The sequence below is a fragment of the Diabrotica virgifera genome, chromosome 2, assembly GCF_917563875.1.
Source record: "Diabrotica virgifera virgifera chromosome 2, PGI_DIABVI_V3a".
In the NCBI taxonomy this organism is placed as follows: Eukaryota; Metazoa; Arthropoda; class Insecta; order Coleoptera; family Chrysomelidae; genus Diabrotica; species Diabrotica virgifera.
In genome coordinates, this window is record NC_065444.1 from 180,516,449 (window position 1) to 180,536,200 (window position 19,752).

The 19,752-nt window shown below is 30.9% G+C and overlaps 1 long non-coding RNA gene across 1 annotated transcript; it reads right to left on the reverse strand.

The window, feature by feature from the left end:
- Nucleotides 1–4,053: 4,053 nt before the first annotated feature.
- LOC126879744 (uncharacterized) lies at nucleotides 4,054–18,914 on the reverse strand. Its single transcript, XR_007696233.1, has 2 exons — nucleotides 14,856–18,914; nucleotides 4,054–14,359 (listed from the first exon to the last, which is right to left on the reverse strand). It is a non-coding gene; the product is annotated as an uncharacterized LOC126879744 (long non-coding RNA).
- Nucleotides 18,915–19,752: the final 838 nt, after the last annotated feature.

A 19,752-nucleotide genomic window follows, 5' to 3' on the forward strand; every position in this document is an offset into this window, starting at 1 on the left:
ACTCACCCTGTATATATGCACTGAAGTATTTTTAAGAAAAACTATTTTAAATGCAATAAATTGTATGAGGGGGCAATTATTGTGGATTTACACTATTCAAAGGTTTCTTGCATATAATAAAATCGGTCATTTTAAACACGACAATATATGCACTGAAGTATTTTTGAGAAAAACTATTTTAAATGCAATATATTGTATGAGGGGGCAATTATTGTGGATTGGTACTTAGGTGCAAAGCCTTTGGTTGTCGGCTTAGTGTGATTTTCGTCACAAAATAGTAGAGGGTGATACAAACTCCATGAAAATGTTATAAAGTTATTTTTGACAAAGTGTGGATATATGTCGTCGTTAAAATGACCAATTCAATGGTACTGTTTCATATTGACTGGAGCTGCAGACTCTATAGCAAAGAATCTAAAACAGTTCACCATATCTTCCATGACTGCGAGGCATTATATCGCACGCTGCAACCAAGTGACAATGAAGTGACCTAAAAATATATGATACCATCCACTAGATCTGTATAACCTGGTACAGAGTTTTACAATACGGAATTGGGTACTACGAAGGAATAGAAGATACAAAATAAACTAATCGGCTGCAGTACGACCGGTTTGTAATAGACGGCTTCCCTAAAATATTTTAAACAATGCACAAATTAAAAGAAATGGCCATAAAACAGATATCTTTAGAGCTGTTACGAATGTAACAACTCTCATGTTATGAGATCAGATACAGAAAATACGAGACTCATTATAGTCTAGGCGCCAGAGAAGTCACCGTGTCCTTTTCAATTCTGATCGACAAACTCAACGGTTTCCTATGGATTTTTGGCTGCTGATTACCAATTTAGAGGGTGAATTTTGATCCGAGTGGTCAAAAAATTGTTACAAACAATTTAATTGTTTTTAAATTGTTTATCAGGCTCTGGATCATAAACTAAAAGAGATAAAAAAATGTTTCAAATAAAATTTGTTCCTTAATAAAAAACAAAGAAAAAAACGTTTACTAAATTTCAATCCAATAATTAGAACTTAAGATATTGTAAAATTAGTGCACAAAATTAGTTGCCAGTTGCAAAATAAGTATTTTTCGAAGCTTTATCGATCGTAACTTGGCTTCTACGCATGCAAATGAGCTTTAGAAAGTCTCGTTTTAAATCTTAATTAATAGGCTTTCAAACAAAGTTTCCTAGATTACTTAATCTTCATTTGTTTTAAAGTTATACCCGTTTGAAGTTATAATTTTCTTAAAAAAATTTTACATTAATTTGTTTATAAGGGTTTCAAGCAAATTTGAGCTATAAACATTTATACTTTAATTAACAATAATGATAGAACAACTCAAAAGGAACAATTTGAGCTTACGAAAATGTTCGTAAGTTTATTTTTGGCCAAGATATCGATATTTTAATGGCGCACTATGAGGCGCAAGACCAGCTCACAGTCAAGTAAGTATTCTTCGACGCTTTATCGATCGTAACTCGGCTTCTACTCATGCAAATAAAGTATCTCATCTGATATATATCTACTCATGTGATATCCATATAAAAATGGATCGAGTTCTTTTGCAGCATCATCATTGCATATAAAACGAGCATTTATGATGTGGCGGCATACACACAATTGACGGGCCTTGATGATGCTGCAAAAGAACTAGATCCACTTTATATGGATATCATATAGATACATAATTAGACTCTAAAGCCCCAAAAAGTTTTAGTTTTACTGCCTACAAGAATAGACTTAGTACCACCATGTAACTGTAAAAATTTCTCTAAGAACTTAGCAGATGTAAAAAAGCTGTGATTCCCTGTATATCTCTATGCAGATGCATGAAAAAAGATATTTATAAAAATAGTATTAATAAATAATATCAACTTACTTTTGAGTCATACTTCTGAAATATTAGTTTTTAATGTTTTTTCTCATTTAGTACAAAAAATAGAAGACAGAGTAAATAGAATGGAAGGTGATACGAGGTACAGTATGATGATTTAATTATAAGAATTATATGATAAAATCTTATTAGAATCTTCAAAAACAAAAAATGAAGGTAACATATGTATACATAGAAATTATAATTTGCATCGAGAAGTTAGCGCGTGAACTTTTACGCTGTGAGCCGATCTTGCGCCCCATACCGCGCCATTAAAATATCGATAGCTTGGCCAAAAACGAACCTACGAACATTTCCGTAAGCTCAAATTGTTCCTTTTGAGTTCTCCTATCATTATTGTTAATTAAAGTATAAATGTTTATAGCTCAAATTTGCTTGAAACCCTCATAAACAAATTAATGTACAATTTTTTTAAGAAAATTATAATTTCAAACGGGTATACCTTTAAAACAAATGAAGATAAAGTAATTTAACAAACTTTGTTTGGAAGCCTATTAATTAACCTTTAAAAGAATATCTTTTAAGGCTCATTTTCATGCGTAGAAGCCAAGTTACGATCGATAAAGCTTCGAAAAATACTTATTTTCAATTTGCAATTTGCATTGTGCACTAATTTTAAAATATCTTGAGTTCTAATTAGTGGATTTAAGTTTAGTAAACGAATTTTTCTTCGTTTTTTATTAAGGAACTAATTTTATTTGAAATATTTTTTTTATCTCTTTTAGTCTATGAGCCAGAGCCATATATAACAATTTTTTGACCACTCGGATCGAAATCCACCCTCGAAATTTGTAATCCGCAGCCAAAAATCCATAAGAAACCGTTGAGTTTGTCCATCAGATTTGAAAAGGACACGTTGACCCCTATTTGGCGCCTAGACTATTATTGGTCCCCAACAAGATACATTGATCAAAAATGACAGGTATCTGCAAAATATCATCAATGTACTAATGAGAAGAAATATGACCAGGGGCAAATATCTATGAGGATTATATACAAAATCACGATGACCTCATCTTGGTGGTCAACTCAAGAGAGGCAGAAGGTGGGACACTCAAGTGCTTTGTAATAGGTAGACTAGATGATTCCGTATTTATAAGACAAATAAAAAGGCCGGAAATAAAAATAAATATAATAGAAAGAAAGGAACTTAAAGCAGAAGATGAATTGACTAGGATAAAAAAGGATACGGATAACAAGAAATATGTTACATTATAAATATTACGTGGGTCATTCTAAATTTCGAAAACTCTTTATGAAAATAGACAGACTAATCACATCACCATAATGAAATAACTCTTATGGATAATAACTCTTAACAACAATTTGGATTTATTTTAATTGAAGTTCTAGAAGGGTAAGTAGCGTATTCGTAACTGCCTCTTTCACAAAAAATCACTTGAATTATAAAAATAAACAAAGCGTAAATCGTACAAACAACTTTAGTAAAAACTCAGCGTCGTGTTTGGTATCATTCGATATATTTTTGAAAAATATTAAACAAATATTTTTTAGTTTTTCGATCTGACGTTCATTTCGCGAAATATTTGCTTTTTTTGTGAAACTTTGTGACTCACTCATTTCCTTACGCCCCGCTCAAATCGTCATATTTTTTAAATATACACTCTTTTGCACGTACTTAACTTACCTTATGTGACAATAATGACTTAATGCACATAAAAGTGACATTTGTCAGTTATACATATACAGTGAGGACGTAAAGGTTGGAATAAATTCATTTTCTCGAGAATGGACGACATTGGGAAAAAATCCCGACACAGGTCAATTTTAATTTTTAAATTACGACTTTTTGGCATATATATCATACTAGTGACTTCACCCATCTGGGCGTGATGACGTTATCGATGATTTTTTTAAATGAGAATAGGGGTCGTGTGATAGCTCATTTGAAAGGTAATTCAATTATCTATTCAGTAATATAAACATTAATATAATTATTTATACAGGGTGTCCAATAAAATTTTAATTTAATTTATTAACATAATAAGAAGAATGTGTGTAATTTATTTAATTCAAAATTGACCTCTTTCGGGATTTTTTTCCAAAGTCGTCCTTTCGTGAGAAAATGAATTTATTCCAACCTTTACGTGCTCACTGTATAATATGCTTTTAGTTATAAAAAAATAAAAGAAGTTCTCGGTTTTTTAATCACTTTATTACTAATAATATCAGAACAATAATACAACAGTAAAACACAACAAAATTTATAATCTGAAAGTAAGGGAAGTGGATGTTATTATACAGTGTGTCAATTTTAAAACTTACAATGGCTATATCTCACGAACAAAAGCTGAAAACGAAAAATGCTTGAAACCGTTTCTAGGATAGTAAGGGGGAACTAAAATGACATGAAAGAGAACTCACTCCCATCAACCCCCTAGGCCCCACCCACCACAACCAAAAAAGTTTAAATTGCAAACCCCTACTTGTGATACATCATTGAAAAGGCTATAAAAAATGCTATCCAATGGTATAAATAATAATTATACATGGTGAAGCAATGATTGTGAAACTTCGGCTTAATGAAAAATTTAATGAGGTTTTGTTGAACTACAAATTTGATAAAAATGTCAATTAAGTAAATGTTCAAAGTGGGTTCCGTTGTTTTGTAAACAATAATACAGTCTATTTTCAAATTCTGCACGAATTTTGACAAATGTTTTTCTAGTAATAGGGCGACATGCTTGAGTAATTATTTCTCGCAATTTCCCAAGTGACCCAAGTTAAGTTTTATAAAAACAGATTTAAGGCAAAAATGGCAAATTAAGTTTTAACTAACAAAAAAAAGTACGAGCGGACACTTACCATTTAAAATAATAGTCCGGGAAATAGCATTACAAATACAAAAGTCATAGTAAGCCAGCTGATATTAACACCCTGTATAATTATTATTTATACCATTGGATAGTACTTTTTATAGTAGGAAGGTATATTACTTTTTTCTATGGGGTTACCCTAAATCAGTTGTTTATAAAACTCAACTTGCTTCACTTGGGGAATTGCGAGAAAGAATTACTCAAGCATGTCGCCCTATTACTAGAACATTTGCTAAATTTCGTGCAGAATTTGAATATAGGCTGTATTATTGTTTACCAAACAACGGAATTCACATTAAATATTTACTTAATTGACATTTTTTAAAATCTGTAATTCAACAAAACCTTATTAAATTTTTCATTTAAACCAAAGTTTCACAATTATTGCTTCACCCTGTATAATTATTATTTATACCATTGAATACCATTTTTTATAGCCTTTTCAATTATGTATCACAAGTAGGGGTTTGCATTTTAAACTTTTTTGGTTGTGATGGATGGGGCTTAGGGGGTTGATGGGGGTGAGTTCTCTTTTATGTCATTTTATTTCCCCCTTACTATCCTAGAAACGGTTTTAAGCATTTTTTGATATCAGCTTTTGTTCGTGAGATATAGCCATTGTAAGTTTTAAAATTGACACACTGTATACTTTACGAAGTTTACGAGAATAATTCTTTTATTTAACAATTTTGCTGTAATTATAGTTTCACAATATTATGCTTTCGAATCATCTTCATTACTTTCAGAGTATTTTTCTGGTGCGTATGTATTAATACAATAAATAAAACAATAAACGCAAATACCAGCTACTAAACAACGCATACATTACTAAATAAATACAAAACGGAAAAAAATAAATAAAAATAATAAAAAAATAAAAAATAAAATAAACAACTTTCATAATGAATAATGAACATATCAAAAATTTTTTTGTATTTAATACATAATATGTAAAGAAATGTCAAATAAAAATTTCCACCTTATTTATCCAATAACATAATATTATGTTAGGTACAATATTTTAACTTGATAAATTATTAATTTCGTTTTAAAAATATAGAGTTATCACAAAAATCGTAATTAGAGTTAGTTGTGAAATATAACTAACGTCGGTTGATAGATTAGTCGCTACTAGGGAGTTATTTGTCAGTAATACAGGGTGTTTCATGCAGTGGCGGCTCGTACCACTTTAAGAAGGTAGTGCCAGAACTCGGGCAGCCGCCAAAATTTTTAGTGACGGATTCACGATATTGCCAAAAAAGGTATACTGAAAACAAAAACTAAAAAAAAAAAAAAAAATATGCGCGGATACTTTTATCTTATGTATCTTAAGTTTATTGATCTGAGGTGCCAAGCAATTGTCCAACATTGATCAAAACAGTTTCGTAAATTAATTAATAATAAAAACCTCTTAACCTACCACCAGCATTTACTGCTGATATTGCATGAAAATTGATATTACGATTTAGTCTCTATTTGCCAATTTATAAAAATAATACTATTTCATTATCCACACACATGCACAAATTTTTGTAATGTCACTTTTAAAGTTTACGATATATGATGTTCATTCTTCTATTTTTTGGTTGCAAAGTTTTCAATGACTTTATAGTTAAAATTATCAGTAGTAATTGCACAAGAGCTCTAAAATTATTTAGAGATCGAGTGCAATTTGTTGCGATTATTTCATGAATAAAACTGTTCAACACCAAAATTTTATTGTAATTTATTTATGTAAGTACAAATTAGTACAAGTAAACACACAGTTTTTGTAAATATTAAGTTGACGGTTGAAAGTCATCACTTTTATCATTTTTAAAACATTAATTGTCATTAATGTCACTGAATGTATTTTTTCGTAGCAACGAAGGGCATCTGACGTAATATACTTGATGACGGGAAATTATCAAAAATTATCGATTTAATTTAGATTTATGTAGCTTATTATTCTAGGTCAGAATCTCCTATGAATAAAATAATCAATACTATTTACAAAATGCTTTTCTGCAGGTAGCATACCTAAAGCACTAAGTTTTAACATCGAAAATCAGCGTTCTGCTTCAGATGTTGATATAGGAATGGTAACTAAAATACTTAAAAGTTTAATAGTTTCTTCAAATGTGTTTTTTAGACCTTCCCTCTACAATAAAACCGATAGCGAAACAGCCCCAGAGGTAGTACTTAATTCGTCTCGCTAATACAGTACCTACTTCTAATTCAGTTTTAAACCGAGTTTTGCTTAAAAATTAAAATTGTTTCCATGTTTATTAAGAAATGATTCGGAGAACTGATGCTTATAAGCAGAAAACTTCTGCGACATAAATAAATTAGAAGCAACTAAATGTCCGGAGAAGGTAGACCTTTGAAAGATCTGGTACTTTGAATAATATGAACCTTTAAGTCGTTGTCTAATTCGGCGCTAAGATTGACCAGCTCCTTAAATATGCCTCTATTTTCTGAATTTTATTTTTCGTCGTGACCTCTTAAAGCTAACTCGAAAGCTCCACAACACCTTATAACATTTGTAGTTTTTTTTTCTAGCGAAAAACCACCAAAAAAATTTTTTAAGATACTAATCTTCGTTATCAATTAATAAATTAAACTTAAGAAATAATCAAAATATTATCAAAAGACCCACAAAATATTATCAATACAAAAACTTTCAACAGAAAATATACATAATAAAAGCCACAAACCAGCACGTAAAGAAACTCAAAATAAATAGACCTGGCATCATACCCTCGTGCCTGGCACAGAGATTCTAATTTTAAGGTATACTAATAGTCCAATATAGCTCTTTCTCTGTCACTTCATAGAATGTTCGTAAAATCTTTCTCTCTTTAGTCGTGCCAGTACTGCCTTCGGGAAGAAGGAGATTCTTCTGTCGAATACTCTCCGCTGTCGGCAGGGATTGTATTATGCCCATAGTTGCCATATTTTATATAATTTATGAAGATCAAAAGAAATACACACAAAAAAATTAACAGGAAATAAAAAGTTTTGAAGATAAAAAATATGTTTGTGCATAGTTAGCAAGGTAGTGCCATGGCTCTACTGCACTACATCACGGGCCGCCACTGGTTTCATGAGAAAGTAATATACGTTAACTGTAGAAAGGGGAGACTTAGGCGGTCTTAAACAAGCATAATGGGTCTTACTTCATCAATAACAAAGTTACTGGGTGATTTATCTATTTTACAATTTTTTTATTTGGTTCATAACTTTTTAACCACACTGTATAGTTATTCTATATTTGACACGAGACTATTCTTTAAAGTATCCAATCAATAAATTTATTTATAATTATAAATAATCCAGATCCGGATTATACGCCAGTCAATGGGAGAAAGAATAGGATATTACCTCCGAATTCTATCCTACTGCATGGATTTTAATTAAATTTTGGACCTAGCGTCTACTTATCTCCTAATTCAAATTCTACCCAAAGCCGATGTGTGCTTTTATCTTGGGGGTGGTTGCCACCCCTTGTTACAGGTGGAAAATTTTTTGGGTAAAATTATCACGCAATTCGCTAGAGAACCTAATTCTAAGCAAAAACTGTTGTATATTTTTTTTTGAAAACTTAATACTTTTTGATATATTCGTGGTTGAAAATTTACCATTTTCATTGAATCATAATACCTTTTTGAACGGTTTTTTGCGAATACCTTAAAAACTATGCATCTAACTAAAGAAACTATATTAAACATTTTTGTAGGTTATAAAAAACAAAGAGGCACTTGCCTTCACAAATCTTCAAGTTATCATCCAAAAGAGATATGGTAGGTGAAAATATTTTGTTTTTTTGGTACATTCTCAAATTGATGTATTCAACTTGAAATAACAGAGAAACGGTAGATTTTAGGAGTATAATGCTACTAAACCTTTTGTAGTTCTTAAAAAGACCTTTAAAGTAAGCTATATTAAAGGCCCATTACATTAAAACTAAGCGAGATATGCTGTAAACAAAATTGATAACTAATGTATTTTAAGAAAAAATGAGAAGTAATTTTAACCCCCATCCACCAAAATGTAAATGCGTCGTTTTCCTTCCACAATACCTTTTATTATAGTGTTATTTCTATGTTCAAAAAGTTGGAAGGGTTTAAAATGAATGGTTTAAAAAAAGATCAAATTTTAGGGAACATTTCTAATTTTATTAAAAATCTTCCTTTTTCCCCATGAAACTTGAAAATGATAAGAGATACAGTAATGAAAAATAAAGGGAATTTTTTATCTGAAAAAGCCTTGCATTTTTGTGTGGTATCTTTTTTTTGTATCTCTTATCTTTTTCGAGTTACATAGAGGAAAAGAAGATTTTTAAGAAAATTTAAAAATGCGCTCTATAATTTGATCTTATTTTTTTTTAAACCATTCATTTTAATTCATTCCAACTTTTTTAACATAGAAAGAACACTATAATAAAAAGTATTTAAGAAGGAAAACGATGTATTTAAATTCTGATGGATGAGGGGTTAAATATACTCATTTCTTCTTAAAATACATTAGCCATCAACTTTTTTGCAGAATATCTCGCTTAGTTTGAATGTAATTGTCATTTAGTATTGCTCATTTTAAAGGTCTTTTCAAGGACTGCAAAAGTTATTAGTAGCATTATACACCTAATAGCGACAGTTTCTCTGTTATTTCAAGTTGAATACACCGATTTGAGCATGCAGCAAAACAACTTTTCTTACCTACCATATCCCTCTTTGTATTTCAACTAGAGGATTTATGAAGGAACGAATCTCTTTGTTTTTTTTATAACCTACAGAAATATTTTATATAGTTTTTTGTTAGATGCATAGTTTTTAAGGTATTCCCAAAATCCGTCCGAAAAGGTGTCAGTTTTCAATGAAAATGGCCAATTTTCAACCACGACTAACTCAAAAAGTATTGAGTTGTCAAAAAATAATTATAGAAAAATGTTTGCTTAAAATTAGGTTCTATAGCCTTTTCCGCGGCTATTTTAACCAAAACATTTTTCACCCCCGAGAAATGGTGGGAACCACCGCCAAGATAAAAGCGCACCTCAACATACGGTAGACTTTATTTCTTGAGCTATTCCCTACTGTGAAAATATCAAGTAAATCGATGTAGTAGGATGGAATTCGGAGCCAAATACCCTCATTCGCTGCCCTATTAAAAAATATTGGAAAAATGCTCCGACCCAAAAGCAACACCCTATATACCAATTTTTTATAAATGGATTCTGCACTTAAAAAGAAGATGAAAAACTAAATTTAGTGGTACACTTTGAATTTTCGGCAAAATGTTTTTTCTATTAAAATTTTGAATTTAAATTCTGAAATTATGTGAATTGTAAGAACTCGAAGTAAAAAAAAATTAAATACGACTTACAACTTCTTAACCACACTGCATATTTATTTTATATTTGTAGCCCAGTAAATGAACGGAAGATATGGCGATACCGTGTAATTTTCAGGGACAACTTCGATTTGCATGAAAATTTCGATTTAGGTTCTACTTACCCTCCACTTCAAAGTTGAAATTGTGCCGTTGGTTGCTTTTACTTGGGGGGTGACAGTCACCCCTTATTTGTGGTAAAAAAACATACGTTCAAGATAAGACCGGAAATGGATAAATTGACTGATTTTAAGCAACTTTTGTTCTATAGAGTTTTTTATGTAAGTCAATAATTTTCGAGTTATTTGCGATTGAAAATGTTTATTTTTCGACAAAAAAACTACGTTTTCAGACGGTTTTTCGCAAATAACTCAAAAAGTAAATATTTGATCAAAAAAAAAATATTCCTAGCAAAAGTGTAGCTTATAAAAAACTGAAAAAAATGGTGTATCAGCAAAGTCCATCAATTGAGTAAAAACAAAGTTGTAGCTCATGGAAAACGCGTTCTTATTCGTCTAATTCCACATCGAATATTTCAAGGTGAAATCACCGAAAAATTAAGCACTTTTCGGGAAAAACTAATTCAATCTTTTTGAAAGTGTTTATAAAAAGCTCTATTTTAATTGTTTATACAAGTTTCTAGCATTAAAAATAAGCGAGTTACGCTCTAAATAAAGTTGACCCTCTTTTTTTCGTAAAAAATTATCAAAATCTCCCCGTGTTTAGCTCCCCAAATGAAATTAATCGCTACCGCTTTACAAACAATTTACTTACTTATCTATTTTTTATATGACCTGTCGGTCTCACCGGTTTAAAGTGCTTATTTTTGAAAGGGTTATAGGTGAAAAACTTGAACGGGTCACTAATCACGAGTGTATGCAAATTTTGAACAGCCATATCTTAACAAATTTTTGTTTTACGGAAAAACAAAATGAAACAATCATATTAACAATACTAAAACCAACATTTTCTTACTCGTTTAGATTTTTCTTATCACTAATACTTTTTAAGTTATTTTGAAAAAAGAAAATTTTTAAAAAAATTTTAGAAATTTTTTTTTCTATAAAACCAATTTATTTTAAAAATAAGTACTTCAAATCAATAAAACTTACAGATCATATAAACAATCCACATAGAGTTAAAATAAATGGTAAAGCGGTAACGATTAATTTTATTTCGGGTGCTAAATAGAGGCAGGTTTTCACGATTTTTTTACCAAAAAAAATGGGCCAACTTATTTTTTTCAGTGTAACTCGTTTATTTTTGATGCTAGAAACTTTTGTAAAAAACGTAAAGCTTTTTTAGATACTTTAAAAATGTTAATAAGCTTTTCCCGAAAAGTGCTTGATTTTTCGGTGATTTCGCGTTGAATTATTCGATTTGGAATTAGACGAATAAGAACGAATTTTTCATGAGCTACAACTTTGCATTTACTCAATTTATAGACTTTACTGATACATCATTTTTTTCTATTTTTTATAAGCTACACTTTTACTGGCAATATTTTTTTCAATAAAATATTTACTTTTTGAGTTATTTGCGAAAAACAATCTGAAAACGTAGTTTTTTTGTCGAAAATCAACATTTTCAATCGCGAATAACTCGAAAAGTATTGACTTACGTAAAAAACTTTATAGAACGAAAGTTGCTTATATTATGTCAAGTTATCCATTTCCGTGGTTATTTTAAACAAGCGTTTTTCACCCCCCGAGAAGGGGTGACTGTCACCCCCAAGTAAAACCAACCAACGGCACAATTTCAACTTTGAAGTGGAGGGTAAGTAGAACCTTAATCCAAATTTTCATGCAATTCGGGGTTACCCCTGAAAATTACACTCCAAAACGGTAATTTATTGGGCTATTGTCACTCAGAATTGATTTTAGTTGGTGGACCTAAAATCCGAGGTTTGCAAGCAAATGAAACCCAAGGATTGTAAATATATAGGTAATGTTTATTCACGGATGAGGTAAAATTCAACAAAAATGGAATATTATACAATTTCAGAGACTCACACGTTTGGGCAGAGCAACGTGTGGAATATTTGTTAAATAACAAATTAATAGGACCACATATTTTACCTCCCACCCTAACCGGTAAAGTGTATTTAAATTTTTTAGAAGATATTTTACCGATATTGCTAGATTAGATAAAGGTATCAATAGAGTTGGAATAGTGCAAAATTCATTTTAAAAAAAATTAATGTACAAAGTGTTGTTTTTGGGTCAAAGAATTTTTCCAATATTTTTTAATCCGAGCCTTGTCTATTTATAATTATAAATAAATTGATTGAGTGGATACTTTAAAGAATATTTGCGTGCAAAATATGAAATAAATATACAGTGTGATTAAAAAGTTATGAACCAAATAAGAAAATAGCAAAACAGATAAAACACCCAGCAATTTTATTATTGATGAAGTAAGACCCATCAAGTATGGTATTTTTAAGAGCCCCTAATTCGTTGAGAATTAATTTCTTCTAATAACTTAAAATGCAGCTTGGATCCAATCGTAAATCCAGCAATCCTTCTTTTTCTTACAATGCCTATCAGTTCCGGATGCTGGCGATTAACATGGCTATCCTAACCATGGTGGCAATTATTCGTAATAGTCTAGTCGTAGACTTATTGAGCCACTTTCTTAAATTTTGAAATCTTTCCTTCTCCCTGTATTAAAATACTTTGTTGTCAGAATATCTAACGTTGTTTAGACGCACTCCGTTAACCAATATGCTTTCTTGTTTTTCTTCTAGTATCTGCGCGAAGATATATTATGCAGAGTATGAACTTATCAATAAATTGAAAACCATAAGGCTTAGTTAGTCCCTCTGCCCTATCATGTTGCCTTTGTCTATAGGTTCTGTAAGTTATCCAATTATTCTGACTTCCATTTTGTTGTTTTGGCAGATGTTTTCAATAGTGTTATATGTAGGGCAACTTTTTTGCTATATTATACAGAAGATGGATTACATATTTGAGTCTTACTATGTCAAATGTTTCCTTAAAGTCAATTAGACACAGTAATGCTGGTATATTGTAGCTTTTTATATTTTTATATAATAAATTATATATTTATTACAACTTTCTGTCCATTCTCATATACCTAACATTACTTGGTAGTTGTGCACTAAAACAAGGTAAAAAAATAGATTTTTTTGAAAAAAGTTATTCAAAAAGATTGTAAGGAAAAATTTCGATACTTTTGCATAATTATTTATTAAAAGACAAAAGACTAAGTTTTTCCACCTAATAAAAATATTTGTAAATTAAATATTTTTAAAAGGTTTTTAATTGAAAAACTTTATTGGCCCATTTCCTGGTGACAACCTCCAAGGCTTCTACAATATGCAAGCCAAATGGATGCTGCAGTGAAGACTAAAAGGGAAGGAATTCTACACTATGCAATTCACAACCCCCGTCTGCAGCGTGGTAAAGTTCCAACGGAAAATGGACCTAGTTACTCTATAGGAGTAATACTAATATAAAAATAAAAATGTATACCATTTTTATTCATTCAGTTGCGGTGCGAAACCAAAACTGTCTTAATTTTTACTCAGATCAGAGAGTGCAGACAGCACCCTTATCGACGATTTCACCTCTTGTTAGAAGTTCATCAGAGACTGCATAGGCTGCTTTTCTCTGGCCCAGGTAAAAATCTTCGACATATCCATCTCTCTAGAAATCTTTTAAAAATATTTAATTTACAAATATTTTTATTAGGTTGAAAAACTTAGTCTTTTATTTAGCAGATGCCGCTAGGCACCTACTACCATCTCGTCAGTTGCGGTGGGAGATGGATATGTCGAAGATTTTTACCTGGGCCAGAGAAAAGCAGCCTATGCAGTCTCTGATGAACCTCTAACAAGAGGTGAAATCGTCGATAAGGGTGCTGGCTGCACTCTCTGATCTGAGTAAAAATTAAGACAGTTTTGGTTTCGCACCGCAACTGAATGAATAAAAATGGTATACATTTTTATTTTTATATTAGTATTACTCCTATAGAGTAACTAGGTCCATTTTCTGTTGGAACTTTACCACGCTGCAGACGGGGGTTGTGAATTGCATAGTGTAGAATTCCTTCCCTTTAGTCTTCACTGCAGCATCCATTTGGCTTGCATATTGTAGAAGCCTTGGAGGTTGTCACCAGGAAATGGGCCAATAAAGTTTTTCAATTAAAAATCTTTTAAAAATATTTAATTTACAAATATTTTTATTAGGTTGAAAAACTTAGTCTTTTATTTAGCAGATGCCGCTAGGTACCTACTACCATCTCGTCAGTTGCGGTGGGAGATGGATATGTCGAAGATTTTTAACTGGGCCAGAGAAAAGCAGCCTATGCAGTCTCTGATGAACCTCTAACAAGAGGTGAAATCGTCGATAAGGGTGCTGGCTGCACTCTCTGATCTGAGTAAAAATTAAGACAGTTTTGGTTTCGCACCGCAACTGAATGAATAAAAATGGTATATATTTTATTTTTATATTAGTATTACTCCTATAGAGTAACTAGGTCCATTTTCCGTTGGAACTTTACCACGCTGCAGACGGGGGTTGTGAATTGCATAGTGTAGAATTCCTTCCCTTTAGTCTTCACTGCAGCATCCATTTGGCTTGCATATTGTAGAAGCCTTGGAGGTTGTCACCAGGAAATGGGCCAATAAAGTTTTTCAATTAAAAATCTTTTGAAAATATTTAATTTACAAATATTTTTATTAGGTTGAAAAACTTAGTCTTTTATTTAGCAGATGCCGCTAGGCACCTACTACCATCTCGTCAGTTGCGGTGGGAGATGGATATGTCGAAGATTTTTACCTGGGCCAGAGAAAAGCAGCCTATGCAATCTCTGATGAACCTCTAACAAGAGGTGAAATCGTCGATAAGGGTGCTGGCTGCACTCTCTGATCTGAGTAAAAATTAAGACAGTTTTGGTTTCGCACCGCAACTGAATGAATAAAAGTGGTATACATTTTTATTTTTATAATTATTTATTACTAATAAATGCATTTTTGACCAGTTTGACAGTATAGCTCATGCTTTGTCATTTGACACCTGTTGAATGGTCCTAACATTATTTTTTCTGACTTAGGTTATTGCAAAAAAGAGCTCTCTGGGATAAACACTTTGAATAAAATTTAAACAATTGAATGAATCGCTTTGACATTTTTCTCACATATTAAGCAGTAAATAACCCTTATTTGACAAAAATTGCAAAGCTGTAGACTTATTTTTACAATAGTTATTGCGAAATTAATCTTTTTTAAATTTCGACCTTTTTCGCAATTATTATAACCTGTGATCCAAAATTATTGTCACCATAGGTGGCTCTGAACGACAGAGATAGCTATACAGTGCATGTCTATTCTTAATTCAGATATACTTTCCAGCTTACGTCAACTTAACAAGAAAAGTTAGGTTATGTAGAGATCTTGTTTGATTTTATTTATTATTGTTATTTATAATTTTGTTAATTCTTTTTATATTTAATTAAAGATCTGGTTTCGACTGATTTTTTATGTTTTATAATGTTAATCAAAATGAATTGATAAACCAATGATATAAATTCAGATTAAAACACGACATACGTAATTTTTTGCACGGCTAGCTTTGATCCCAATAATTGTGGGTCGCTCGTTATTAACAATAAATGAGTATATTAAACTTTGTAATACGCTATTTTAAAGTTTTTCCATTCTTTCGAAGATGTTTCTATGTACTAACAAAACCATAAGTAATTAATGGATTCGACCGTTACTTGATGGTTCATTTTATCTAACAATAAAACACTGAAACACCAAAAACTCCATAAGAAAGCCCTGAAATTAGTTTATCCACCACCACAGACAGAACCCAGTACCTCCTGCTCTATCACATATACTGGCAAGATAACAACAAAAATAGCCAGATACATAAAAAAGAAAGGAATAACACCAGCTTTCAGAACTAACAACAACTTAAGCAAATATATTAAGAACAATAAGACCCGAGGGAGAAAACAACTACAGAGTGGTGTTTACAAACTAACTTGTGGTGACTGTCCGAAAACTTACATCGGTCAAACTGGTAGAACCTTTGACAAACGGATACCAGAACACAAAAAGGCTTTCACCAATAGAAAAACAGACACGTCTACATACGCACTTCACCTTCTAGATCATAATCATTCTTTTAATGAACAGTTTCAAATTCTACATATTCAAAATAAAGGCCTTAAGCTATCTTTATTAGAATCTATGGAAATTAATAAATGGAAAAATAAAGATATAATTCTGAATGACCAACTCGAGACAAACAGCTCCCCACTCCTCAACCTCTTCAGTTAAAGACTTTAAAAAGGCAAACACATAGTAAACTAAATCACTTGAGAAAGGCACTTTGCCGAAACAGCTATAGTCACATAGATATAATAAATTTTGTGGAAGTATAGAAAACAAAAGTGTTCAGTGTTTTATTGTTAGATAAAACCATAAGTCTTAATGTTTTCCATTAATTTGAAGAAAAGGAAAAAAGGCCGTTTTTTGTCACTAAATTTTTTAAAAATAAAAATGGCCGCCAGATCCTACGCAGGAAATAGTTAAAATTTGTTATTATAGGCATTTCCTCTCGAAAAAACGATTCAGTACCCTGGCTGTTGGAGTGTCACGAACAGGGTATATTTTTGTCTTATTATACTGGCCTAAATTATCGTAGATACATGAGACAGAAATATTGTTGAACATGTTCTTTTTTGATTTTGTATTTATATTAAGAATAAATAAGTTTATAGACCGGGTTCCCGTGTACCAAAAAAGGTTGTTTAATTACAAGCTGGAAATTTGTTAATAGCTTAACGGTGTCTAGTCGGACAAATTTTTATGTATGGGAACACTAGAAAAGGGGAAGTTTTAATTGTGGAACAGGTTAAAAATTTGAAACGTCAGACTACGAAAACGTCCCATGTATTTTGTCGGACTGAACTTTAAATTGATTTTTTACCATTTCATTAAACTCTCATGTAAAAATCAGACTGGTGTTTACCACCAACTGGGAATTTTAATGAGTGGAACACGAAGAACATATCAAATGAGAGGAATTATATTGGTGATAAATAGCAGTCTGATTTTTACATGAGATTTTAATGAAATGATATCAAATGAATTGGAAGTTCTGTTAGACATGGAGCGTTTTCGTAATCTAACGTTCCAAATTCTTAGACTGCTCCACAATTAAAACTTCCCCTGTTCTAGTGTTCCCGTACATCAAAGTTTCTCCGACTAGACACCGTTAAGTTATTAACAAATTTTCAACTTGCTATTAATCGTTTTTTTATACGCGGGATCCAGGCCTATTACGTTAATTAAAGAAAATCACCTAAAAATAATTATTACTAATCAGAGTAATACATTCATAATCAGATTCAGTGAATCGTCTTCAGTATTTTTGCTGTGTTGTGTTTTGAAATGATTTTTAAGAATATCCATTTAAGTAGGTACTTACTGAAGATGCACTTCAAATCATCTTAAAAGTTTATAGTCCAGGGCGCATCTGTTTTGAGATGGACGTTGAGAGGTGACTCAATTTTTTTGCAGAAATTGCTTGAAAATAACTTAAATAATAATATTTGAGTTATCCTCCCTCTTAAAATGGTCCGGAACATTGTTTAAATAATCAAAATGTCAACATAAGAAGGAAAAATTCGATTTTTTATTGGTTTTTTGATTATAACTTTAAAACTATTCATTTTTGAGAAAAGTTGTACTAACATAAAAGTTGCGTAATTAAATTTCCTATAAAATAGAATTGGTTAAAAATTTACAGAATAGTCACCCTTGTTGCAAAATAGTAATAATTGCCAAAAATCCATACAAAAACAAGTATTCGCATTTTACGTTTTTCAACCATTTATGCTTGACTGAGGACCTTCATATTTTACCCAGAAAAACTTTGTGATATAATAAAACAACACTGTAAATTTCATTAAGATCGGTTTAATAGATTTTTCAAAATAAATTTTGCAAACCAGCTTTCGCAAAAAAATCATTTTTTAAAATGTTGCAGGACTGAAAATAAAGCAGTTAGTAAGTTGATTTTTTTTGCTTATAGAAGTGTACTCTACCTTTCATTTGCAATTTTCAAAATTAACATTGACTTATTACCACGGCTTCAGGAAATTTTTTAAATAAACATTAATTTTTGGTGCTACGCGCAGGACAGCGGTGTTCGATTCACACAAGTTGATTTCCACCAACATTTCTTCCAATCTTTATCGAATATATTATTTTCTTACTCTATATTTTGTTGTATTTTAATATTTTAATTCCACAAAAATCAATCCAATTTTATTATTGTTTGTGAAGTCTTGTTTAAACAATTGCATATGTTTAAAAATAATAAAATTTTAATCTCTAAGCTAAAATATTATATGAACAAAGAAAGTTTTTGCTAAATAAGGTGTTATTTCAAAGGATAGAGTATGTGTTTTTATTTTGCAATAAACAAATTTATTTATTTATTTATATCGAAATGTAATAAAAATTAAAATGTACCAATCGTTATCAAAGATCATTGGAATGCCCAATCAAAGCAAACTATCCGCTGTCCTGCGCGTAGCACCAATAATTAATGTTTATTTAAAAAAATTCCTGACGCCGTGGTAGTAAATAGATTTTTGTTTTGCAAAATGCAAATGAAATGTACAGTACACTTCTATAAGCAAAAAAAAATTCAACTTGCTATCTGCTTTATTTTCAGTCCTGTAACATTTTGAAAAAATGAATTTTTTTTTGCGAAAGCTGGATTGCAAAATTTATTTTGCAAAATCTGTTAAACCGATCTTAATGAAATTTACGGTATTGTTTTATTGTATCATAAAGTTTTTTTGGGTGCAATATGAAGGTCCTAAATCTAGAATAAATGGTCAAAAAACGTAAAATGCGAATACTTGTTTTTGTATGTTTTTTTCGCAATTATTGCTATTTTGCAACAAGGGTGACTATTTTTTAAATTTTTAATTAATTCTATATTATAGGAAATTTAATAACGCAACTTTTAGGTCAGTACAACTTTTTTCCTTCCTTTTTTGACATTTTGATTATTTAAACAATGTTCCGGACCTTTTTGAGAGGGAGGATAACTCAAATATTATTATTTGAGTAATTTTCAAGAAATTTCTGCAAAAAAATTTGAGTCACCTCTCAACGTCCAAATGTACTAATATTTATACAGATGCGCCCTGGTCTATTATGCTTATTAACTATTAAGTATGGATGAACAAAACTACATTATAACAAAATTGTCTAAACCAAAAATTTAGTCACAATTTTATGTCGGATACTAACAACCCTTAAAATCATAAATAATAGTGCCTTCATTCGACAGTCCAAGAAAGCTCTCATTATGCAAATATAAACACTGGCCTAATTCAATAAATACGTAGAGGGGATATTAGTTAAAACAACTCCTAGAAGAAAAAGAAAAGCACCGTTAAGGGAGAGCATATAGATTTTCACTTCGGAAAAAATCAAACAAGATAGAACTTTTTGTAATTTCATTAAAAACTGTTTAATAAACAATATATCAAAAAGTTCTACTCGAGAAGTGGGTGCTTCATTTTTTATTAAACAAATGAACTGCGAAATTCGATGTTTTTTTAAATACCTCCGAAAATATAAATTTTAGGA